General features: G+C 37.6%; 1 protein-coding gene and 1 long non-coding RNA gene across 9 annotated transcripts in view; both read left to right on the forward strand.

The window, feature by feature from the left end:
• Window positions 1–26,606, forward strand: LOC137007305 (uncharacterized). The gene is made up of 3 exons (XR_010892592.1): window positions 1–226; window positions 453–543; window positions 26,565–26,606. It is a non-coding gene; the product is annotated as an uncharacterized lncRNA (long non-coding RNA).
• The window catches only part of sdk2b (sidekick cell adhesion molecule 2b), a 387,802-nt gene that overhangs the window by 117,727 nt on the left and 242,762 nt on the right, over window positions 1–27,313 (forward strand). The window lies entirely within an intron of this gene.

A 27,313-nucleotide genomic window follows, 5' to 3' on the forward strand; every position in this document is an offset into this window, starting at 1 on the left:
CCCAGTAAAATGTGTGGAGCAGATCTGTAATTGGGAGAAAATGTATTGTGCTGAGTCATTTGTGTGGCCACAGGGAGGGCCGGGTCCATCTCGTTTTAATGACTATGGCAATGTGAGAGTAACGACAGCACTGAATGAGACATTTGTTTACCTATTTAAACATTCTTTTTTTCTTTATCATTCTCTTCTTTCTTCTTTTTGATGTCTCACTTTTGACAGAGGACAGGTAAGGCAATTATTTTATATTGCACACTGGGGTTTTGATTTGGGATTAAAGGTGATTTTGTTTTTTATAGGCTTATTTATAGAGGCCTGAAGCAGTTAGATATTACCATAGAATTATAAACGATTTTGAATTATAAGGAAACAAATCTTCTTTACACCCACACACAGTGGCTTATTATTTATTTATTTGTTTTTTTTATTTTGCTTTCTATGTCTTTAATGAATAGGAGAGTGAAAAGAGCCTAGAAAGTTGTGGGAAAAGGAGAGGAATGGAATCTAGAAGTGGCATATGCTGTCTCTGAAATTGCATACCATCTAGTAGGTAGCGACCATTAAAAAAAAAATGTTCTTTATAGTATGAATGTGTGTAGTGTGAATGAAATTCAGACATACTATACATCTGCACTGTTGTCATTGCCATGCTACCTACAGCGTCAGTTGTATTCACTTCCATCTTCTCCCGTGGCCTCATGGGATAGTAAAATGTCTATCGATTACACTCTTAGGAATCTCTGAGGAAGTAGTAGGTAATTCGGTTACTTTTACCTACTGTTTTATGAATTCAGACATACTACTTGGCTCACATACTGTTTTTCACATACTACATAGTATGGAAGTAGGCTTATTCAGACTCAGCGACCTATAATGCCCCTTTTCACAAGATGTAATATAAGTTTCTGGTGTCCCCAGAATGTTTTTGTGAAGTTTCGGCTAAAAATACTACACAGATAATTTATTATAGCTTGTCAAATTTGCCCCTATTTGGGTGTGAGCAAAAACACACAGTTTTTGTATGTGTCCCTTTAAATGCAAATGAGCTTCTGCTCCAGGCTGCTTTCCAGAAGAGGGCTGAGCTTAACAGCTCATGCTTCGGTTGCTCAACAACAACAAAGGTGGACAATCTCACGCAGCCAAAATGACGATTGTCCCTAAATTGACCCTCGTTTGTAAAGCAGTCTGGCGTAAAATGACATTATGGCTACAATGACCAACATGGCCTCACCCCCTTTGTTGCATGTTCTCGGGGGCAGGGTTTATGTTTATGTAAATTTTGGGGTTTGTGATGTCACCAACCCGGGAAGGAGCTTGTTGTAGTCCCTAATAGCCATTTCTTGTAGTCCTTAAAAAGCAATTTCTGTAAAAGAAAATTTCTCCCTTTGAGCATCGTAACTTTGCAGATGTTGTTTATGTTAAAACAGCAACATTACACACTAACTGAAGTTAAAAAGTGAAATTATAATCAATGACCCCTTTAAAGTGGTTTTAGAAAGTCCAGAATCCATTGCTGCTACAGTGTTCAATGGTTACTTTGTAATCTACCAGGCAGAATTTAAGGCAGCCTGGTGGGACCCCGTGCTTTTTGTTGACAGTTTCCCCTATTAATGAATCAAGCTGTAATGATTTTAGAGAAAATGTAAAAATGTAATTTGCAGAAAATGAAAATCAATGATGGCTGATGGTAGGACTGAGAAAAGAACAGGAGAAAGTGAGAGAATGCTTTAAAGATGAATTGTTTTCCTCTCTGGTGTGACATATTTATATAATTGTGATGTTCAGATGTTCATAACAATGACAATCACCCAAACCAGAGCCCAGCAAAAGGGCATATATTTTAAAAGTTTTAAACGTTTGAATGCCTTCATGTTGCTCTCGTTTGGTGATCGAATTTTTGCTCTCTGCCAATTGTTTTTTGATTACTTGAAGAAAGTGAAAGGTTTTCTAATGGAGAGGGTAATCTGTCAGAGCAGCTGAACTGCAATTGTGTTATTTTTAAGATGTTTTCTTCTCTTCTCTTCTTCATTCTGGAGACGTTTCACCAGCTCTGGCAAATGAAACTCATTTTGACTGGCAGCTAAATACAGCTCAGAGTAAGAACCATTGCAAGGAATTAACCTTTTTATTAAACATTGATATTTTCCCCCAGGAATTGATTTTCATTTGTTGGATTTTTATGAAGCCGTTTTATAATTTTTCTACCAATGTTAAAATGCATAGCAGTCACGTAAACGTACGTAAACGTTCCACTTTGACAACAACAGAGAGTTTGATGACAGTGTGACACTTCTTGTTTGACCAACAGTTATTGTAAATGAAATATATGTTTAGTCCATATAGTTTTAAAATATATATATATATATATATATATATATATATATATATATATATATATATATATATATATAATATATATATATATTTTTTTTTATGATTTCAGGCAAATTGGGACACTTTTTTGCCATTGAAAAAAAAATCCCAGTCAGTATTCAAGATTTATATTCCATGTTTTAATTATTTAAAGTATTATTTAAAGTGATTTTTTAAAATTAATATTTATAATCAATGATATAAAAAGTGTATCCTGTTAAAGGTGCCATCGAATGTTTTTAGTACAAGATGTAATATAAGTATAAGGTGTCCCCTGAATGTGTCTGTGAAGTTTCAGCTCAAAATACCCCATAGATTTTTTTTAATAAATTTTTTTAACTGCCTATTTTGGGGCATAATTAGAAATGCGCCGATTCAGGGTGTGTGGCCCCTTTAAATCGCACGTTCTCCGCCCCCGGAGCTCACGCTTGCCTTGAACAGTGCATAAACAAAGTTTACACAGCTAAAATAACCCTCAAAATGGATCTTTACAAAGTGTTCTTCATGCATGCTGCATGCATACGTTGGATTATGTGAGTATTGTATTTATTAATTTATTTTATTTGATTCTGAATGAATTTGAGGTTGTGCTCCGTGGCTAACGGGCTAATGCTACACTGTTTCAAGTGTTTAAAAATGAAAATAACGACGGCTCTTGTCTCCGTGAATACAGTAAGAAATGATGGTAACTTTAACCACATTGAACAGTACATTAGCAACATGCTAACGAAACATTTAGAAAGACAGTTTACAAATATCACTAAAAATATCATGATATCATGGATCATGTCAGTTATTATTGCTCCATCTGCCATTTTTCGCTATTGTTCTTGCTTGCTTACCTAGTCTGATGATTCGGCTGTGCACATCCAGACGTTAATACTGGCTGCCCTTGTGTAATGCCTTTCATAATGTTGGGAACATGGGCTGGCATATGCAAAATATTGGGAGCATACACCCCGACTGTTACGTAACAGTCAGTGTTATGTTGAGATTCACTTGTTCTTCGGAGGTCTTTTAAACAAATGAGATTTATATAAGAAGGAGGAAACAATGGAGTTTGAGACTCACTGTATGTCATTTCCATGTACTGAACTCTTGTTATTTAACTATGCCGAGGTAAATTCAATTTTTGAATCTAGGGCACCTTTAAAATGTTTATATTGTTCATGTATATTATGTATATTATAGGCCTTTAACATCCACATCTTGGATATTTTTTATTTTATTTTCTAAGCTTAGTGTAGTGCATTCAGAGATTGGCCTTATTGTAAAGGATAGATGTTGCATTTAATGTTTGGACAAATTGAGGATTATGCTTCTTTGCCAGAGTGGGTTCATGCGGGTGCCTTGAAGTGTGATGGAGAGCTCAAAACTATTGCTAGGTGACAGTCAGCTGATGATATCTCTGAGAATGATGCAACACAATGACATGTCCCTGTTTTTATATTTTGAGGTGTGCTGATCTTTTTGTGCAGTAAACCAGAATAGTCTCAATAAGTTATGGGTCTCTCTTGACCCTACATGAAAAGGCAGTCTCACTTTTGAGGCCCACTGTTGAAGTCTTAGATGCCACATGTTTTATACTGGAAGGTATGCCCATGTCTTCAGTGTGCTCTCATTGAGCCTATTTGGAATGGTTTCCTTCTTTGAAACGCTTCCATGAGACATCTCTGTTTTTCGGCCTGGCTTGATGATCTGTCTGGCTAATCCAAGGCTCTACTCTCTTGTCTCGTGGTGTTTTGTGGAGGATCGAGAGCACGAGGCTCACATTTATCCGCCAGATCGCTAGCACTGACTCAGGATCAGCTAAGGCTTTCAGAAAGCTGCACAAATGAGCAGCGCCATGCTGTAGGGTTCGGAGAATCAGCGCGAAATGGGACAGAGGAGCTGTCGTTCTTGTCAAAGACAATAAGTCACTCTGCCAAGAGGAAAGAGTGAGAAAGGGAAATGGAGGGAAAACGAGAGCTGTGCTCGCTCGACTTGCACTGGGGAAATAAATAGCATTGCTAATGACACCCATATCCACATTATGACTGTGATTATGAGCCATTTGTTTGCTTTATCATGAAGTCCTAAAGTCCCTCAGGCTGTAATGACTCAGAAATGCTAGAGCAGAATAAGAAGACCTTCTTTTCTCAGAGCTGTGCAGTAGCGGGCGAGAGGACCAAAATTACAGTCTATAAAACAGGTGAGGGAAATGCTACAAGCTGATTGGTGGAGGACAGCAGGCTTGTGGACTGCAGGGGTATATGATTATATCCTGGAGAAACCATGTACATCATGCAAAGATTAAAAAAACACACCTGCGAATGATGGTGGGCTTATATTACGATAAAGATGCAGGGATTTTTCTTTTCAGAGAGCACATTCTTTGACGTTTTGTTCTCCAACGTAAACTGCACACACTCACACCCCAAACATTCTTATCCAGTTGCTTATTAGAAACATACGTTTTCAAAGATGAACACAACAGCTTCAAAATGTGCGTTTTCAATATGGGTGTGTGTAATTTACTTTGTAGAACAAAATATCAAAGTATCGGAAAGTTATGTTACCACAGACCTTATTTTACTCATAAATTGAAAAAAAAAACATTATTAAACCCCATAGGAAAATCTTGAAGAATCCAGGCGCGAATTAGTCTTCCGGGTTCTGATGTCATACCCGCACCACTCTATAATCACATTAGGCTGTATTGCGATTTCTGTTTTTCTATCCCCCCAAATTTAAAACCTCTTAAAATGATAATTAAGATGTTTGTCATAACATTTAAGATATTAAGGACTTTTTATGACTGTAAATTTCTGAATTTGTTAGATTTTTAAAGGATCCGCGAGGACTTTTTTTTATTTACATGTGCTCCTAAATACATTTTACATTCTCACGCATCTATGATTAATCATAAATATGAGTAACGCACAGTTAAGACTACACAAATTTTAACCCAATTTTGTCACAATCTGCTTGACGTAGGGTGTCATGGGGATTCATAAATGACAATAGGCATCAGGGCGCAAGATTCGATCATTTCAGCTCATGTAGTGTGTCATTGTGGACGACAAGCGATGCCACATCTGCAAAGTTTCACAACGTCAGGACAGAAAGTCTACCATGTTTAATTATTTTTAGGTTGTCCACGACGAGTTCTGTCACATGTGTGACACTGGCCAAGAGAAGCACAGAAGGACCTTCTTAGTTCCTACATGCTTTCAAACATGCCGAAACGAAAGAGAGACAATGGTATTGTTCCTACTAGGTTAGGGTGACCATATGCGCCATGTCCAGGATTTCTAAATTGCCTAAAATGGTTTGAGCCCTTGCCTCTTTAATTGTGAAAGTGGTCATATCGATGTGCCCCCGGAACACGATTTAGAAAGGCGATTTCTACACGGAGGTCTGTGCAAGACACTGTTCTTATTGACATTCTTCATGCAATGCATTAAAATGTTGTTGTATTTGCAATGATTTGAACGTTCTCTGTAGATCCAGCCTTCTTGCAAGCCACGATCGGTTGATTATGTATAATGCATGCTATTGGTCAAATTATTTTTCAGTCGTTACCTTCCGCAAATATGAAAACAAAACCAAAACTGGGACATTTTATGCAACTTAGAAATCCTGGACAGGACGCGTCCTGGGAGAATGGCGCATATGGTCACCCTATACTAGGTGGGATTTTAAAATGCAGAAAATGTTTGTGGAACTTTGGCAACAATACTTATGTGTTTATGATGTTTCCTCGAGGGACTATTGCAACAGAGTGAAAAAAGATAAATAACAAATAAGCATATGTTACCTCCGTTCTCTTTGGAGGAAATCCAAATATCCATGAAATCCAGATATGTGTCCACTTTGGGGCTTTTCAGACAACAAGACATACTGGTTTATGCTCACGGAACCTTCTGTCAGTCGATAGTCCCACCTTCTCGATGACAGCACGCACATGGCCCATGAAATAAATGTTTTTCTTCAAAACGCGTTGGCCACAATTATTGGCACCCCTAGAATATTTATGAGTAAAATATCTCTGAAGTATATTCCCATTCATATTTACTTTTTTTTTTAGCGCACCAGGGTGATCATGAACATGAAATTTTCCAGCCATGACTTCCTGTTCCACAGGAGTATAAACATGAGGAAACACAAAGGCCAAATTCCCTTAATCATTCATCACAATGAGTAAAACCAAAGAATATAGTTCTGATGTGCAGCAAAAGATTGTTGAGCTTCACAAAATAGAAAGTGGCTGGAAGAAAGTAGCTAAAGCATTGAAAATCCCCATTTCCACTATCAGGGCAATAATTAAGAAGTTCCAATCAATTAAAAATGTTAAAAATCTGCCTGGAAGAGGATGTGTGTCTAAATCGTCCTAATGTGTGGTGAGGAGGAGAGTTTGAGTGGAGAATTGCAGAGATTAGTTGAGTCTCAGAAAGCCTAAAAAAAAATTATCAAACAGCACCTACATCCTCACAAGTTGTGTGGGAGAGTTTCAAGAAAAAATCCTCTGCTCTTATCCAGAACGGGACCGGTTTCTATGGTCAGATGAAACAAAAAAAAATAGCTTTTTGGCAGCAAACCCACCAGATGGGTTTGGTGCACACATGGATAAAAAGTGCCCCATGCCCACGGTTAAATATACTGCTGGATCTTTAATGTTGTGGGCCTATTTTTCTGCTGGAGGTCCTGGACATCTTGTTCAGATATATGGTAGCATGGATTCTATCAAATACCAACAGATAAAAATTCAAAACCTGACCGCTTCTGCTAGAAATCCAACAATGGGCCATGGTTGGATCTTCCATTAGGACAATGATCCAAAACAAACATCAAAACCAACACAAAAATGTGTCACTGAGCCCACAATGAAGCTTCTGCCATGGCCATCCCAGTTCCCTGACCTGAACCCTAAAGAAAATGAGTGGAGTGAACTGAAGTGAAGAAGCACCAACATGGAGCTGGAATCTGAAGGATCTGGAGATATTCTGCATGAAGGAATGGTCTCTGCTTCTATAATGCCTGATGAGTTTGGAGAACACCTGACAAGGGATCAGAGTGAGAGCTGTTTTCTTGGCAAAATGAGGTTGCTAAAATTATTGAATAAAAGGGTGCCAATAATTGTGGCCAACGTGTTTTGTAGATAAATATTTATTTCATAATGTGACTTTCCCCCACTTTCAATTCTTTTTCTTCAATGAAAGGTTAGACTTTTGCTAATTTTAAGAATTAAAGATCAAAAGGATAAACAATGCAGATTTATTTTTACAGTCATCTTTGATCATATTTATGAAGGAGTCTAATAATTCTGATCACCACTGTAACCGACAAAAAATATTGTGTAGTCTGAACCTGAGAATTAACGCTCTCACTGTTGAGACCTGTGATGTTGGCAACTAATAAATATCACAAGGTTATTTTTTACAGTTTTTGTATTTTTTATTTTTGAATGTTTGAGAACAATAATAAGCATGCTAATGAAAACAATGGCATGACCGATGATGGTTATAATAATTATAAACAGTAAAGCAGTGTCATTGTGTCAATTACAAAATCATGTCCAGATTATTGGAGTGGCGGTCACATAAATAAAAATATGAATGCACAGAGGAGATGCCCCGGCTAATATCCTTTCAGCATTTCCTGTGCTGAGCTCAACTCTCAAGAGACGCCATTATCAATCATTAAAAAATGGAAGACTGGTTGGCACCTGATGCTTCCTGTGCAGATAAACAAACACGCGGGGGGGGTGACTGGCTGCCCACATTTTCTCTTTTCTCTGTTTTCTTTCACCCCCGCATTCGTAAGACATCTGTTGATATGCGGTACGTAATAGATGGGAGGCTGGTAAAGGATCATGGGAAGGCTAATTATTGTTTGCTTTGTTACTTTTAAACTCAATGTTCTCGGATAATCCTCAGATTCTCGCTGCCACCTGGAGACCCCACAGTTTCACTGACATTCAAAACGCGTCCGACTGTTTAAAACACTACAGGATGCTCTTCTCTCCTGTCATGCTGCTTTGGCTTGGTGTAGCTTCACATTGAAATATAAAATGTGATTTGCAGTACCAGCACAAAGCAGCAAAACCTCTTGTATATAATTTACTTCAAGTCGATACAGCCTCAAAATTATTGATTTGCCATTGAGGAAAATTATCAAGAAGAGACACCTATGCATGCAGAACATCTACTCTTATGAACATTTCATGCCAGATTAAATGAATAGAAAAACGGATTTGACAAATCAATGCCGGATTTATGGAGGTCACAGATTGGACGTTTAAGAATTTAATCCTGCAATTCTCTTGACGTTAATGCTGCCCAGTGGCACTTTTTACACAGAATAGTACCTGTACGATCTTTCTGATGGCATGAATTCATGTTGTCAAACATGACCTTTATGTTGTCAGGGAGAGGACGCTGGAGGTTTATGTCACATGATGTATGATATTAAAAACATGAGCTAATGTTGAACATAGACTACCGCGGTGAAAAATGCTGTCAGAAATAAACTCGTTTTGCTGAGGCTGCACAACATGGGCATATGCTTCAGCTCACAACATCTGAACTGACATTGTGAATTTGACAAGCCCTCACTGTGTTATACATAATACATACATTGGTTTTGGAGGCTGTTTACATTGTATAATTCGGTGTTATATCACCCTAAATAAAATATAGCAACAAAGTACTGTGTTTAGCTAGCAGTTTTTGCTCCTTTTTTTGCTCCAGGTGATTAGTCGATATCGACCATGATTACATGACCCAGGTGTCACATAAAGGATGTAGGTGACAGTTTATGACAGTAAGGTCCTGAGAGTTTGCGGGTTGCTGTAGAGTGGGCCGCTCCCGTATATGAAGAATGAGCTGCCATTCATGCTCAGTGTATTGATTGGAGGCCCTCGGATCAAGATTTATGAGATCTATCCATCTCCCGCTTGATGTGGAAGTTGTCATCACTTGGTCAAAGTTCCACCCACTCCATTGCTGTGATTTGCGACCCCTGAGTTGTCGTGTCATCAACTTGCAGGCAGAGCAGTGAAATCAAGCATATTTGACTGCTTGCAGATAATACTGCTGTCATGGTTACAGTGTAGAGATCAGAGGAGCCAACCTGAGACATTTTAGTTTTTTAACTTGGTTGCTGCCTATTAAGTGACTCTTAAATCTTCTAAAATCTGCAAGGACATGACTTTCCTTTTTCTGTAGAACTAAAAAAAGGAGTTATGTATAATAAAAGTATATACACATAGGGTATATACTTTTGTCACGCACATTTCGTCAGTAAAGCCGGTTCCCTGATTACCGCTAAATCGCCATCACCTGCTTTCAAATGGAGCGGCATTTAATAGACAGAGCCGTAGATCACTGATAAGCTACGCAATATTGCGTTCATTATCGCAGATGAATCGCCTTCGATAATGAACGCGATATTGCGTAGCTTATCAGTGAACTACGGCTCTGTTTATTAAATGCCGCTCCATTTGAAAGCAGGTGATGGCGATTTAGTGTCAATCAGGGAACCGGCTTTAATGACGAAATGCACGTGACAATCTCATGCGATATATCGCCCAGCCCTAAATACACATACTTTGTTCAAAGTCATTAAGAAATCATAATTATTTAAACTAGGTAAAGCTGAAATTACTCCAGTCTTCTGTGTCACATGATCCTGTATGTATCTTATACATATCCTATATAATCTTCACTTAATATTGACTCAGTATGTTATGATCAATATAAATGAATCTGCATTTTTTAATAAATCAGTATGGTTGAGTGAATGATTAAATGACTCACTCCAGTTTCATTCTAGTGTTTAAATAACTCGCTCATTAAACTTAACTTGATTTGTTCCTGAATGAATCAGCGTTTTTTAAACTAATCAATTCAGCTAAGTGAACAATTCATTGATTCACTCATAAAGACACTTGCCACCAATTGACGTATCAATATAACCTGCAGAAAGAATTGTATTACCTATCTTTATGAGGCTTTCATGGTTCTTTTTTGAGTTTGATAACTTCTGGTCTTCATTCACTTAAACTGTATGGAAAAACATTCTACTAAACATCTTATTTTGTGCCGTATAGATTTGGAATGACATGAGGTTAAGCAAATGATTCTCATTTTAGGGGTTAACTGTTGCTACTATTATCAAAACATGGTGGCCAATAGGTAGATTTGAGGATAGAGGTAGAGATGTCAAAAACTACAGCCTAGTTACATAATCAATAAAGTTTCGAGAGACGTTTCATGGAATTCATGAAGTGTAACGGAACTCTATACAGCTGACAACTAAGTTCACATTGATTTATGACTAATTGATTGCATACTTTCCAGCAGTACAGTGCCAGGCGTCCATCTGCAAGTTTGGCGCCAGAGACTAATAGGTTCTCTCAACTCTGATCAAGGGAAAAGTTTTTCACTCTGTTGCCATTGCCTTGATTAAATCTCCCATTTGAAAAAAGGCTCTCGGTGGCATTGCGATATGGAAGCAGAGAACAAAATGAAAGGTTCCCATTTCTCACCGATGATTACATTATTGAACCTGGCAAGGCTTGACCATCGTCAGCCTTGCCTTCTCGAACTCTTATCTCTGTCGGTCTCACTCTCTCTCTCTTCCTCTCATAAAAGATGAGTAATAAAACCCGTCTCGCTTGCCATTCATCGCTTAACACACATAAATAAATCAGCACAATGAAAACCAATAAATGTTTGGGGTAATCAGTGGCCTTTCCGGTAAACATCGCAAATTGATGCAGGCTCATTTTTATTCCTCTGTGGACCTGAGCGGTACATTCACTGCCGGAAGGGAGAGGCAGCGCTGATGAGACCGAGATGCATTTGGCACTCGACTGCCGGCAGTGTACTCGGCGATACAAAAGACTGATAAGTGGATTAGTTTTCTAGACCTGAGACTCTGTGTGTCAATAGAACTTTACAGTAAAACGTGGATGGATGGGAGGCCCTTGAGTGCCTTCTGCCGTTATGACTTCAGGTCTGGGAATGTAAGTAGCTTAAATAAGGTCTGAGGGTTTTTATTTTCTCACGTAGCACTCAGGTTTCGCTCAGACTTTGCTGCAAAATTGATTTCATGCAGTTTCACACACCTGTAAAACAAGCAGGCATTACCCGCCTGTGGCAGTGTGTGTTACAAAGAGTCAGGTGTTGGTGAGAAATGGTAAAACATGATTGTCCAATTCTGAGGCCCTGTTTACACCTGGTATTAAGATGCGTTTTGATCGATCGGATCATAAGTAGACAAGGCAAACACATACCTGTTTACATCTGGTGTTTTAATCCATCTCTTTTGTCTACTTTCAACCACTTCTTCTACTTTCAACCATTTCTTTTGCATATTTGAACCCTTTCCAGCAGTGACTGTAGGATTTTGAGATCTGTGTTTTCATACTGACGACAACTGAAGGACTCACACACTGTTAAAAAAGGTTCAAACATTCACTGATGCGCCAGAAGAAAACAATGCATTAAGAGCCGAGGGGTGAAAACTTTTGAATTCAAATATCAAGGTAAATTGTACTTAATTTTTCTGCCGGGAAACGTGCAAGTATCTTCTGTTGGTTCCGAAGGGCAGTACTAAATGAAAAATGATATTTAAGCAAAATAAAAAAAATTGTGAATTCTTCATCCTGTTCAAAAGTTTTCACCCCCCAACTCTTAATGCATCGTGTTTCCTTCTGGAGCATCAGTGAATGTTTGAACCTTTTTTAATAGTTGTGTTTGAGTCCCTCAGTATGAAAACACAGATCTCAAAATCCTACAGTCACTGCTGGAAAGGCTTCAAATATGCAAAAATGCTTGAAAACTGATGAATCTGTAGGAGCTGGAGGATTTTTCTGAAGAACAGAGCTCAGTTTAACTGCTCAGGACAAACAAGAGACTCATGAACAACCATCACAAAACAAAAAAAATCGTGGATCATCAGGTAACCACACACAGTATTGAGAATCAATGGTTCACATACTTATGAATGAGGTTATTTTAATAAATTCAGCTATTGTTTTGTCTTGTGAACTAAATGCAAACATCTTTTATGTAAAATGTCTTACTCAGGACAGTACTAAACAAAAAATAACATGCATTTTTTATTATCCCTCTTATTTTATTAAAATAATTCTCATTTTCACAGATTCTGCAAGGGGTTCACATACTTTTTCATGCCACTGTATATAGGCTTTTTCAGATCTTACGATCTAATGGACAAAATAAGTATGCACAATTAAAATATGAACGTGCCCCGTGCCCTAGGTCTTCAGCCAACAAAGTTTAAATCCCATCTGGCTTGCTCGCTTCTCATAATGTTTATGCATTAGTTCAGTAGGCGAAGAGTAGGTGGTCTTTTGTGTTACTTCCAATATTTCCAAATTATGTTCATTTTTATAGAGCGGGCCAATATCATGACGATTATTTAAAATCAATCGAGAGAAGCAGATATCGTTATCATGATAAAATACGATTAATCGTGCAGCCCTAATTTAATTTAATTTAATTTGACATTTGATATTCAACAGTATCCTTGACATTTATTCAACAGTGCTTTTGATCTGTCTGCATTGACACTATTCTTTAAAAGGAAAAATTATATACCAATTATCAATGTAAAGCTGCTTTGACACAATCTGCATTGTAAAAAGCGCTATATAAATAAAGGTGACTTGACTTGACTTGTGGCTGTTTGAACACATTCGGCCACATGAGCGTTTACGCTACGAAAGCAATACGGTTGAATGCGTTTTCGACTACCTCTGGAAGTGGTCGAAAATGGACAAGCTCAAAGCATTTTACACCCCGTTTACACCAGTATTTAGCGTCGTCCACTTGTGATCGGATCAACGAAAACACATCTTAATACCAGGTATAAACAGGGCCTTTGTTTCACTCCTGAACACGGTGCACATTTAATTGTGTTGAACTGTAATGTATTGTGAGGTAATGCAGTTGTAAAGGTTTTAAAGTCTTTTCTGGAACAAGAACAAGATAAAACAGAAGCTCCATTAAAATCAAGCAGTTTCTATTGTGTTTTGTTGCAAAAGTGATAACGTTTTTTAATCAAATCCAGTTTCTTTTTATTGTACCTTTTCAAAAACATTTCTCATGCCAGCATCCTGTCAGCCTAGGTCAGTGCTAAATGAAGTCTGGGTCGTAACTGGTGTATCTAAAACCGTTCTCTGCAGACACCAGAGGAATATGTAATAATTCGTCCACTGCAGTGTAGTACCGCTGGGTGCATTAACCTTCCAATATATGAACAGTGAGCCTTGTGAGGCTCAACCGAGCTGCTGGCCCGACTCCAGTCCGGAGAGATGGAGTCATCCGATCCTCGAGCCGCCATACAATCTTCATACCCACCTTCATCTGCATAAACAAGCCCATAAGCTTCCTCTCTCTGACAAGGAGTTTATTAGAGTTCTGAAATCTCAAATGTCTCACTCTCCTGCACAAGTATGGCTGGCCCCCGTCCCCCTGAGATTGCACTTTGAAGCCTCCTCACCTTCATTACCCGATGGCTCAAGTGCTAGCTTTTAATGAGAGAGGGGGAGAGACATAGAGAGAGAGCGCACATAAGACATTCAGCATGACAACAAACGAAGGCAGGGTGCAAACTAGGTTGCATCCTTCTCCCCCTCACCCTCTTTTTGACAAATGTAATTTATGCATCCAGTTATTATAAATAGCATATTGATACCGCCACGCTATTCCTGGCCTGTTTGTGAAGCCGCGTGGCTGTCGCAGTAAGTAGGCCGGCCACTGTACATGAGCGACAGAGTGGACTCAGCTCAGGGACAGAGAGTGCACAGAACTGCACAACATACCAACATTTCCCTGCCTTCATCTAAAGAGATCTCCACTGTCCCATTTTTTCTAGATCTTCCAGGGATTAAGGAAGAGATAGTTTTGACATGAGGCCCACTGGCTTGGTTTGGTTTGCTGCTAGTATAGGATTGGAAAGTTAAACCATGGAAATGTTTTTTGGTTGTTTTTGTGAATTGTGGGGACATTCCATAGGCATAATGGTTTTTATACTGTACAAACTGTCATTTCTATCGCCCTATACACTACCCCTACACCTAAACCTACCAATCACAGAAAACTGTGCAAATCTTTGGCAACATCAGGTCCTTAAAATAGTATTTTGTTACAATTTATTTTTTGGATGAGGGTGAGTTTTTGGGTATTATGATATTCTTAGACATTTATTTATTGACCAATTGAGAATGTCCAATCTCTTGCAAGTGACATTCTGTGTGTGAAATAACTAGTGTCGTCTCCGTCTTAGTCATTACCTGGCTACAGCGGTGAACAGCAGCACTGGTAGGGTGTTTAGTGGCACTCACTTTGATGATGCAAACTGCAGTTCTGGCTCAAAAGTGCAATGTGAAAAGAGACCAGTGGTTGCAGGGGATGGGGGCGGAATTGAGCTCCAGTTTGGACCAAGTAATCGAAAACAGCCTAATAGTCACCAAAATGTGTACCGGACTGCACCAGCTGGTTCGCAACAGATCAATAGAAATGAAATGCATTGACTCGGTAGAGGCAGTGAAAGCTTATTCCTGAAAGTGCAGTGCAGTGAACAGGGTGAAAGAGAGAAATGAAGAGAGATGGAAGGTCTTGCAGGGAAAAGAGAGATGGAGAGAGATGGAGATGGTTTTTAATGAATGGCTTGGAGGGGGTGCAATAGAAAATTCTGTGATTGCCACTGCATGGTGGAGAGACTAAGCAGAAAAGAAAGACAAAGGCCAGAGACATGGGTTTCTTCTCTGCCATTTCTAATTAAGGATCCCTTAAAGGACAGAGCAGAGTAGTGTCTGTGCTGGAGGTGAGTAATTAAGCTGACATGATGTGAGGGTCTGAACACAAAAGCAGAAGAAAAGCAACTACACGCTGTTATTTTTAAAGTGGTTTCAAGCCGTAGTTACACCCTCACAGAGTTATTGAAACATTCTATATTTGAATATTGAAACCACTTTAAAATAACAGTGTGCAGTTGCTTTTGTGTGTGTGTGTATATATATATATATATATATATATATATATATATATATATATATATACACACACACACACACACACATATATTATAATACATACACTGCCCTCCAAAAGTTTGGAAACGCCCTAGAAAAGTGGGGTTTTGGACAATATTGGCATGAATCCTTTTTAATTTGCGATAATTTTGCACAAACAACACAAACTACGAAAACATATTTTATTATAAACAGTTTATACATAGAAAAAAAATTAAATTTGATTCATCAAAATACCCACCATTAGCAGCTCTGAACTAAACTGGGTTCTAATTTGTTCATTGTATTCTAAACTTAATTGGCAATCAATTGTTGAAGCTATTAAGGTGTGCTGACCCAAAAATCTTTTACAAACCTGGGCCAAGTTTAAACCAGTAACCAGGCATCACAGCTGGCAAAGGGGCATGTCTGACTTTGACATGTGTATAATTATGTAATCAAAATGAAAATTATTATTACTGGTCTTCAATGATAATGTCACGTTACTGTAATGTATTTGCACCAAAAAATAATAAGGATTTATGCTGATATCATCCAAATCCATACTTTGCCAGGGGTGTTTCCAAAGTTTTGGAGTTTTGGATATATATATATATATATATATATATATATATATATATATATATATATATATATATATATATATATATATATATATATATATATATAATTATATATATTATATATTATATATAATTAGGGGTAGATTAAAATGATTAAAATGTTTAATCACACCCTTTTGTGCGATTCATCTCATACATATTATGTATTTATTGGTCATAATTTTCTATATCAAGCAAAGTTAATCAGATTAAAGGATGATCTCACAAAACTGTATTTTCTGCTCGCTTTTTTCAAGGTAAATTTAGATGTCTTCCCAAAAAAGTACTCCAAAAGGATATTAAATAACCAAATGATATAAGGAGTCCATACAATTCATAAAATTTATGCACACCAAAGCACACATGAAAAAAAAACAAAAAAACATTACAGAACAACCTTTTCAAAATTCAGTGTATAGTATGTGTACAGTGCAACAGTTTGTTTGCGCATCAGTATAACTAACATGTTTACTGTACATTACTGCAATCTTTACATTGATTGCAATTCACATCCATCCTTTTTAACATTAAAGTTGCAATTTATGTGTGTGTGTGTTCCTAAAAACATTGAAGATAGATAGATAGATAGATAGATAGATAGATAGATAGATAGATAGATAGATAGATAGATAGATAGATAGATAGATAGATAGATAGATAGATAGATAGATAGATAGATAGATAGATAGATAGATAGATAGATAGATAGATAGATAGATAGATAGATAGATAGATAGATAGATAGATAGATAGATTTAGATGATTTCATTTATTTATTTGCTTTTTTATTAGTGCAAGAAATGATAGCGAATAGGATCTGTATATTTCACAAGCAGATTCAAACTTGCGTCAATGTTTAAAGACATTTGCAATAATCCCAAGACCATAGCTTCAGTTCAAAATGCACAACAAATAACAGAGCACACCAGAGCTGGAGGATGTAGAATGTTGTGACTGATGGATGTTAGAATTCTTTGCCAATTGAAATTTTCAGAGTTCTGTGGGGACTGATTCCAAACAGTTGCTGTCATTGATCTTGCAATGCTCCTACTAATAAACAAACATACAAACATGCATATACATGTACAGCAAAATATATTATTTGCTTTTGAAAGTTTACATGATAGTTGTCCTTAGGTCATCCCAGAGAATGCCTGTTGCTCTAGTTCTCCCTGCTCTACTGGTTTACAGTTCAACAGAGGAATTTTGGAAAAAGTTCCCCATTATGAGCGGGTCACCGAGCTCTTTCAGTTCTGCTGTGAATAGGCCGGGCTCTACATTCTGGGTCACTTCAAAACTCAGTGTGTCTGGTTTCAACAGTGGGAAGTCTTAGAGGTTTTCTCTATCTGTTTTTAAGCTGGAATTTGTCTAGTCAGGAGGAATATCGGTGGCAGTATGTGCTACCATGCCAAACCACTGTGGGACAAACAGCAACTCCATCTGTTTTGTGAAAAGACAAAGTAAAACTGAAGCGTATTCAAAATCTCACCACAAATCCTTCCCACAATACACATTGCACAACACACCCAAACGATTCATTATTTCTGTTTTTGTGTATTTATCTTAAAACTTGGAATTCACCCCTTTTCCAAGCATTCCCAGCATTCGTCCTTTAGGAAATCTTTGTTGTTGTGCTTTTTATGTGGTTACACACATTTAGTCTGTGATCATATGAGGGAGTTTTAGGGTGTTTATTCAAAGGCTTCCGTGGCCTCACCGCTAGGATTTGAGGAAAAACATACTCTCTCTCTCTCTCTCTTTTTAATTTCTGTCTTAAAAATGCATATAGACTGCATTCACATAGAGTGTTAAATAACTGCTAAATATGTAAGACATGAGGCTTGTGCTTTGTGGGTCATTCTCAGATATTAATAACTAATGTAACAGGTCACCTCTCTCAGGTAAACTTTTGCTTTCACAGGTCTCTAAAGAATTTATGGACAAAAATAGAGGTCAGCTATGACTTTATTTCTTGTGATTGTGAATTCAGGTCTCACAATTAATTTTTTTTTTTTTTTTTTTTTAATAATTGTGATTTTATATCTTACCGTGTGACTTTAGATCTCGCAGTATGGCTTCGCTTCAGATTATAGACTTCATCTCTGAGGTCAAAACAAGCTTACTTGAAACTGCATAGAGGAAAATAAACAAGAAAAATGTAATTGTGTTCAGAGGAGTTGCACAAGGGACCTGTTAGTGTACAGTGTAATTAACATTTGCAGCAGCAGCAGAAAATATAGCTGCAGGCGATACTAAAGCCCTAAACATCCCTGAACATGCTAACTGCCCACAGCTTGAACATGTCAACGCCTGTTTAATACATGTATATTAGAGAATTGCGTAATGTAACTGCACCAAAGGAACTATAGCTTTCAATCCAAAACAACCTTCTAAGGCAGCATCCTTAATTAAATGACACCTCATAAATATTTGCATTAGAATGTTCTACATAGGCAGCAACTGCATGTGCAACACAAATTGTGAAGATACTTGACTTACAATTGATTTGAGTTTGAGATGTTAGCAAGCCAATTATGTAATACTCTAATATATTATTCTAATACATACTCAAATAAAATGCATTCTACATACAAGCATCAAGTAAAATAGTGATTTATCTATTTTCCTTTTGCCATCTTGGTATATTCTACTACCTTATTATGGGGACAAAATGACCATGCAAGGATGGTAATATCTGAAATCCTTGTCCTTGTGGGGACATTTTTGGTCCCCATGAGGAAAACAGGTTATAAATCATACCAAAGGATGTTTTTTGAAAATGTAAAATGTTCAAACACAATGGTTTTCACAGGTCTTCTCAATGGCCAAATTTGCTTGAATTCACTCTAACAAATATATGATGTAAATGTATAATTGATAAAAGTAATAATTATATATATAACATTCAGCATTCATAGAAGACATTTATTTTCTTTCTAGTTGTTTTATTTATTAATTATACATATTTTTTATGAATAAAATATAGTTATTTGGATATTTATAGATAGGCTATATATTGAGATATTGTAAGAATAGCAATAAAAATTATTAATAAATATGCTTTAACCCTTAAATGCATGACTGTTTCGCCAATCATTCTTACATATTCGGGTCTTTAACGACCCGGATCAATATCTAACATGGAAAGATCTCTATCGTCGTGATAGTATAAAACTCCTCTGATATTAGAGTAACAATTACAGAAGAATAAAATAAATCATATTTTATTACCTTTTGGAGCTTGAAAGGGCTTGGTTTGAGTAGATATATTATGCCATCATCACTGTCCTCGTCAGAGCTCATTTGCCAGTAAATTCAGCAAATAATGGGCTAATTTTATGTTTGAGATCACGAATATGAGTCCATTCGCGATCTCAAGCGTATTCTCAAAACTATATAATTTTCAACATCTTCAAAATCAATATTTTGATCACTAACAGCTTCACCAGATCCATCCAGTGACAGTTACAGTCATATTTGATTGTGTTCAGTACTTGCTCTGCAGTAAATCGCTGAGCCATTTCATGTTTTGCTTATTCTTTCGTTTTCTGTCTGAATGAGTCGTCACTTCATCATTGTGTATCAGACATTGCCAACTTGTGGAATAAAGGTGAATTGGACTTATTCCATCATCTAAAATTCAATTATTGTTGTGCAGAAAAAATATATGTACACTCATACACACCTTGGGTCGTTAGCGACCCTATACAATATTTACAAAAAATGAATACAAAAACAGGCATTCTTTTATAATTTTATGATTTTTTCTTGTTATATTCTTTATAATAAATTGATTGAGGAATACCAAGAAGGTTGATGTCTAACTTTAAAAAATTTAACAGTGAGGAGGGTAGTGAATGACATCCCGGGTCACTTAAGACCCAAGGTATGCATTTAAGGGTTAATATGTAACATTTACAGGTATACACGACAAACACAATAAATAACATAATAAATAATGGTAAAAACATCACAGAAGTGTATAGAATCCTTTAAAACGAGTTCTGAACAGAAGTCACAAACAGAGCAAAATGTTATAATTACATATCAAATGGTTAGTTCACCCAAAAATGAAAATTATTCCATTATTTACTCACTCTCAAGCCATCCTAGGTGTATATGACTATCTTCTTTCAGATGAACACAATCAGAGATATATTTAAACATATGCAGGCTCTTTCAAGCTTTAAGGTTTTAAATATGGATATTTCTCTTTCAAAAACCCATCACTTCACTTCAGAAGGCCTTTATTAACCCTCGGAGATGTGTGGAGTACTTTTACGATGGGAGGATGCACTTTTTTTGGCTTCATAATCGGGCCTCCCATTCACTGCCATTATATAGCTTAGAAAAGCCAGGATGTTTTTAAATATATCTTCGAGTGTATTCGTCCGATTAAATGCGACTAAAACATAATGTCACTGATATGACAATTGAGTACAATAGAATCAACACATTAAAGGGTTAGTTCACCCAAAAATGAAAATTCTGTCATTAATTACTCACCCTCATGTCGTTCCACACCCATTCATCTTCTGAACACAAATTAAGATATTTCTGATCAAATCTGATGGCTCAGTGAGGCCTCCATTGATAGCAAGATAACTAACACTTTCAAATGCCACGTATTTAAAACAGTTCATGTGACTACAGTGGTTCAACCTTAATGTTATGAAGCGACTAGAATACTTTTTGTGCGCCGGAAAAACTTTTATTCAACAATATCTAGTGATGGCCAATTTCAAAACATTGCTTCATGAAGCTTCGAAACTTTATGAATCTTTTGTTTTGAATCAGGGGTTTGGAGCGTGTATCAAACTGCAAATACATAAATAATTTATATTTTAGTGCTGTCAATACATCAGTATTGTTCGTTTCAGTGTGTATGGAAACTAAGTAAATGTATGTGTGGTAGGACCACACTTTCCATAGAAATACACACAAATACTCATGAGATCACGTTCAAAAAGCTCAGCTGTCAAATCAGTGAAGATCAATGGCTCTCCGTCCATGTCCCAGCCGGAACACACACACACACAACGGCACAGACATGTTGAGCTCAAGCCCGGGGTCAGACCTCTGGCCCTTCGTAAAGCATCTTACTTCTGTCATTGTTCCCCAGTGGCGGCTGTTGTTGTAGCGTCTGTGGCCTTGACCATGCAAAAGAGTGGCGCTATTCATAGCCTGTCTGAGCCCCGGGTTGATGCATGAGATTCTGTCAGAGATTGACATGGGAGAAAAGACGAAAAGCTGGTTCCATGTGCGTCAGTCTGAAGTCACTGATTGTGTTAGAGACTTCAGGGTTTTATGATGGAGATCCAAACAGCTGCAGGCGACAGAATGGAGAGAAAGGGTCAAACAATGACAAATAAGCACATTGTCTGTTTTTGTGTGAGTTTAGTACGTTTGTGAGAGAGAGATTGAGAAAGTTTGGTGTATAAATAGTTGTTGTTTCAAACCTGTTGGATTTTTTCCTCTTCTGTGGAAAACAAAGGGTTTATATTTAAACAAATATTCCTGTCCACTCTTCATTATAATGAAAGCTAAGCTCCAAATTGACAATACTTTTATGCAATATTCAAAGTCTTGTTTTCACAGAAGAAAGAAGTACTTTTGTGAATGACATGAGAGTGAACAAATGATGAGAGCATATTCATTTTTGGGTGAACTATCCCTTTAACAGCTACTTTCAAGACAAAGAGTCATTTGCATATATTCATATATTTCTTCATTATCTCTGTGGGGCCGCAGGGGGCTCCTCATCTTTGTCCTAACTGACTGTGGCACCAGGCCGTGTGATCAATGCAGGGCCTGTACGTTTTTAAGTGTTTTCAGACACTCTACATCACTTCCCGTTGCCTTTGGCTGAAACATCAGCCACTGTTTCCACCCACACACCCTCATCCGTCTGAGGCCATGAATTATTAACCATGTCTTGTCCATGACATTATCTGTAGTCAGTCTGCAATTATTTCCCCCCCCTGCGCACAGCTGGGTGTGAGCTCCGACCCCTGATGATGATGATGATGATGCAGCTGCTTTTGTTAAAGGAATAGTTCACCCAAAAATAAAAACTTTCTTAAAGACTTTCTATCTATCTATCTATCTATCTATCTATCTATCTATCTATCTATCTATCTATCTATCTATCTATCTATCTATCTATCTATCTATCTATCTATCTATCTATCTATCTATCTATCTATCTATCTATCTATCTATCTATCTATCTATCTATCTATCTATCTATCTATCTAGCATTCTATCTATCGTTCAAGTGTTGTCTATTGTTCTATCTATCATTCCATCTATCTATCATTCTATCATTCTTTCTATCTATCATTCTATCGTTCCATCCATCCATCCATCCATCCATCCATCCATCCATCCATCCATCCATCCATCCATCCAGTTTCGAAATGGACAAAAATCCTACAAATATGTCCTAAGCGTAGTCCAATATGCGCAAATACAGTGGACATGATTGTCAAATAATGTTTTTTTATATTCACAAAATATATTAAAAGGGATTTTTTTTCAAAGAGAAAAAAAAATCACTGTAAAAGAGTCTTTAAAAGAATCCATGCATATTTGAAAATATGCAACTGCAAATGCAGTGAAGGACAACATTATAAGTGAGTAATGACTTCAACTTCGGTCTGTTATTCAAATATAGAGACTTGAAATAAACCACATGAGTCAAACAGACTGCTTTAATGGTACTACGTTTGTCTTTTTTCTTTTTTCTTTGGAGTTCATTGTATAAAAACATTCTTCAGAGCATCTCCCTTTATGTTCAACGAAAGATAGAACATCATAAAGGCTAGTAATATGAAATAATTTTAATTTGTGTTCAGTCTAACATGCAGTGTTTAATTGCACTCTGGGCTATGTTATCTTCTGTATATGACACTACTCCGTCAGAGGCAGTCAGGGAAGCCTTTTAATGTGACACCAGCAGGCATTATTCAATCCGCGTGTAGTAATAGCAAGCTGGGGCTCTGTTTAGAGTACAAAGTCTTCCCATTTACATTTAAAGACATGAGGTCTCCTAGTAGGTGCATGAAAGACTTTGTGATGGCTGTTTGAGATCATCTTCAGGCCTGTAGCTCCACTGAAGCTGTCATGTTAGTCATGTGACTGATTAATTCCCTCATTATTGTCTGGAGGGACACCAGCACACTATATGAGCTCATTAGAGAGTTAAAAAACAGCTGAATGTGGGTGGGGCCCTGTTTCGTGATTCATCCTGCACACTATTGTAGAAAATGTATAGTAAGTATTGTTTACTATTGATAATCTTTATTCAATTTGCTATCAAATTGTTTATTTATTAGTTAACCAAGGCAAGTCATTCCCTCACTGTCAATGTAACCCCCGCCAACATATTTTTCTCATGGAGTCATTCATAATTCGGTCCTATCTTTAAGCTAGAGGAGTGCTGTCCATTGTCAGAGCCCGTCTGGCCTCACTATGGCAGACCTATTCAGGGAGCGGTTCGATAAGAGGGGGCTCTGAAGGGTCATCTCGTCCTGGAATGCGGTCGAGGTGTTATACGTGTTTACCCCGTGATGCCGTGCCGCGGGTATCAGCAATCACTGTGTTATGTGACAGGCAGCGAGCTATTTCAGTCCCCTTTATATCTCTTGTCTGTTTATGGACCGGGTCAGATTAGATACGATGGAACCAAAAAGAGGAGGCTCAACCACTGGACCTTTTGTCGCCTTTTGTTAAGGCCTGTGTGTGCACATGGGAGCCCCCATGTGTCATTGTAAAGAAAATAAAACTGATACCGAGCCAGGCAAGGGGGTGCTTTTAGTCTGACAGGATGGCTTAACACAAAAGTGGAGTGTTTGAAGACGCTTCTGGACACTCTTTTCAATATAATAAAAGTGAAAAGGGTTGTCAAGCTACAAAAAATTATTCAAAAGCACTGTGAATGTATCGTAAAAGGAATTGTTCACTATCTGAAATCATACAACATAGCTTTGTGTGAGAAAAAGACAGAAATTTAAGTTATTAAGGTTATCATCTCCTCTGAGTTGAATGAATGAATCACTTCAGCCTGATTCAACATTTGACTTAAAAGAGTGATGCATTGCTAAACTTTCAGTCTGATTCTCTGATCTTAAGGATTTTAAATATACTGTACAGGTCACTTTTGATGCTTTTATGTTCTTTTTCAAGCTTGATAACCCCAGTCCCAATTCACGTTCATTATAGTGAAAACGTTATAGGATATTGTGTGTCATGCAAGAATTTCAGTCATACAGGTTTGAAAAGACATTAGGATGAGTAATATACATAAGTCTTTTTTTTAGAGAGGCAAGTGTATACTTTGTTTGTTATACAGCATTAAAATCAAGAACAAAATGTCCTCTCATACCCAATTAAGGCTCATGTTCTTCTGGTTGGTGCTCTTTATCTCTAATTTTCAGCAGAATTTTAACGCAACTCTTGCGATAATAGCCAGAAGGGTGTTGTTTGTGGAAGATAAGATGGTAGACGTTTAGACAAGCTGTGCATGTGTGTGTGGGTTGGTAGTTGTAGTGGTGAATGTGCATGGAGTGTCAGTATGTCCTTAGAACAGCGGGAAAGATGTGGAGAGCTGTGCCGCCCACCAGCCCTATTACAGGCAAACAACCACTGTCATCATGTCACGCTGATGGTATGGTTGAGCTGTTAGTCTCTCTCTCACACACACACACACACACAGCACACACATTTGTCATGGTCTCAACACTCTAACAAGCAGGAACTTTCTCTTTGACACAATACGAAATAGAAGCAGCTTTTGTAGTGCCATTATTTGGGAGAAGCTTTTGGATCGTTGATTAGAATCGGCATTGAATTATACCATGCTGGTATCAGTATCAGATCTGATATTGTGCGCATGGACTTGTTCTCGTTAATGTACCAAAATCAATGCTGCAGTTGAAGATATTTCAAGATTAACAATGGCTATGAATCTGATTCATTGCAGCTCTTTTACTGTCGAAGGTCAGAGCTGCTGCTGTGTGAGCAGACAGATGCGCGAGCGCCGAGAGGTCAAGGTTTGGCTGCTTTGGTTTGTTGGATACCAGATATTGTAACTCTCTGAATCTAAAAGCATACTTCTCCATTAATAGGGGCCCAATGAAATCTGTTTTATTTAGATGTTGCTGTGCTTTATCAAAGACTATAGAATAACTTAAGACGCGTCACTCGTATTGTTTTGAATGGGAGAAATTGCAACACGCAGTATGGTGGAATAAGTCCCGGCTTCTAAATAAGAGCCAATCGCTGATTGCTTAAATCATCGTGTCACTGCAGTGGCCGTTAGAAGCTCCTGTTCCTATAAAATATTCAGACGCATGCCTCCGAAATGAGACGCAAGAGACTTAGGATTGCACATGCGCATTAGCTTGATCCAGCCTGAAAAATACAGTTTTTGTGATGATTGAGCATTTAGAAACAAATTTATGAGACAGTTGTTGTCCGATTTCATTGGTGATTTCAAATATGAAATTTAATCGAAAGCTTGGCAAACAGCTTTGGAGAATTGGATGTTTCCTTATTCAAAGAGATAGGAGCTGCACTTGCATGCATGAGAGGCGTTTCAAAGATGGCCGCAGAGTGAAATGATTTGTCTTAAAGGGACTTCAAGAATCATCAGTTCATAAAATTTAACAGGGCCCTATAAAAAGTTTAGTTTTTGCAGAAATTAAAGTTTTAATTTTTGTGGATTCTGTGCTTTTATGGTTTAATAATAAAAAAAAAATATTTATTATCAAAAACGGTCTCACTTTTGATTTATTCATCCAAAATTTGCCAAATTCCACGGCTGTGTCTTAAATCGCCGCCTATACCCTTAAATACCCCTATTTGAGGGGACAGCCATTTGTAGCGGTGTCTGAAACCATAGTGGATATTATCAAGTCACTCATTCAATCCCACATTGCACTGCAATAACGAGTGTACAACCGATGTACACCAAAGTCCCTTTAAGACAAGTCATTTCACTCGGCGGCCATCTTTGAAATGCCTCTCGGGCATCCTGGACATCATGCAGCTCCTATCTCTTTGAATGGGGAAACATCAAATTCTCCAAAACTGTTCAACAACCTTACGATTAAATTTCATATTTGAAATCACCAATCAAATCAAACAACAACTGTCTCATAATTTGTTTTCCAAATGCTCGAATCATGACAAAAAACCCTGGTATTTTTCAGGCTGGATCAAGCTAATGCACATGCGCAGACGTAAATGCGCGTCTCCTATGCCTCATTTCAGAAGCGCGCGTCTTATTGTTTCTATAGAAACCGGTGATTCTAACGGCCGCTGCAGTGACGCGATGACTTTACCAGTCAGCGATTGACTCTTATTTTTTTAGAAGACGGGACTTATTCCGCCATATTGCGCGTTACACTTTCTCCCATTCAAAACAATACGGGTGACATGTCTTGTGTTATTCTATAGTCTTTGTGTACACTCAATGGCTAGATAATACCCACAATGCACTGTGAGAGTCGCATGCCAAATTAATTTCTGCATCTGATCAGTAGATGGCGCCTGCAGCTGAATCATCCATCCATCCATTTTCCAAACCACTGGTCCAATGTGGCTACAGCATAATTTCATACAGGTATAAATTCCTTTTTAATTGCTTATTAAACTGTTTAATTAAGGTTATACATAATTTCCATGACAGAGTTTAAGATAAATCGTTTCATTACTACTGGAGCTGCCAGTTTCAAATAATTATTAAAACAGCAAGCACAAACTATGCAAAAGCAGCAGCCCTTCCGGCTCATCTCTATCTGAATTTACTCACTCGTTTTCATTCACTCCCTCAAGTGAACTATATTAGTGGACTAATGTAGGGAATAATGAATTATTATAAATAATGGGGGTGTTTCGGATACATTCCGTGTTATACAGCCCTGATACTTTATACAGGTCCCCATCTTAGGTTTTGTATAGGGCCCCCAAGATTTGCAGTATATCATTGGTTTCCTGTATTTATAATGATTGGCTTTCATTTGTGTGTTTGTGTGTGATTTGGCCGCAGGCTGCTCAGCTCTCAGAGGCCCTGGTCAGATTCTCAAATCCTTTACCTTTGCTCTTCTGACCCTGCAGTACAGGTCTGGTTCTTTCTGTTCAAGAATGGTCTCTAGCAAGGGTGAAAATCAAAGCTTTATCAATTATTTATTTGACTTTTATTCTGTCTTTATCTATCTTTCTAAGAGTTTGTGGAATTATGCAGCAGTGAAGGACACTGAATCATGCATGCACTTGTGGTTTCTGTGCA

Source organism: Chanodichthys erythropterus, chromosome 19, assembly GCF_024489055.1.
Source record: "Chanodichthys erythropterus isolate Z2021 chromosome 19, ASM2448905v1, whole genome shotgun sequence".
Taxonomy (NCBI): Eukaryota; Metazoa; Chordata; class Actinopteri; order Cypriniformes; family Xenocyprididae; genus Chanodichthys; species Chanodichthys erythropterus.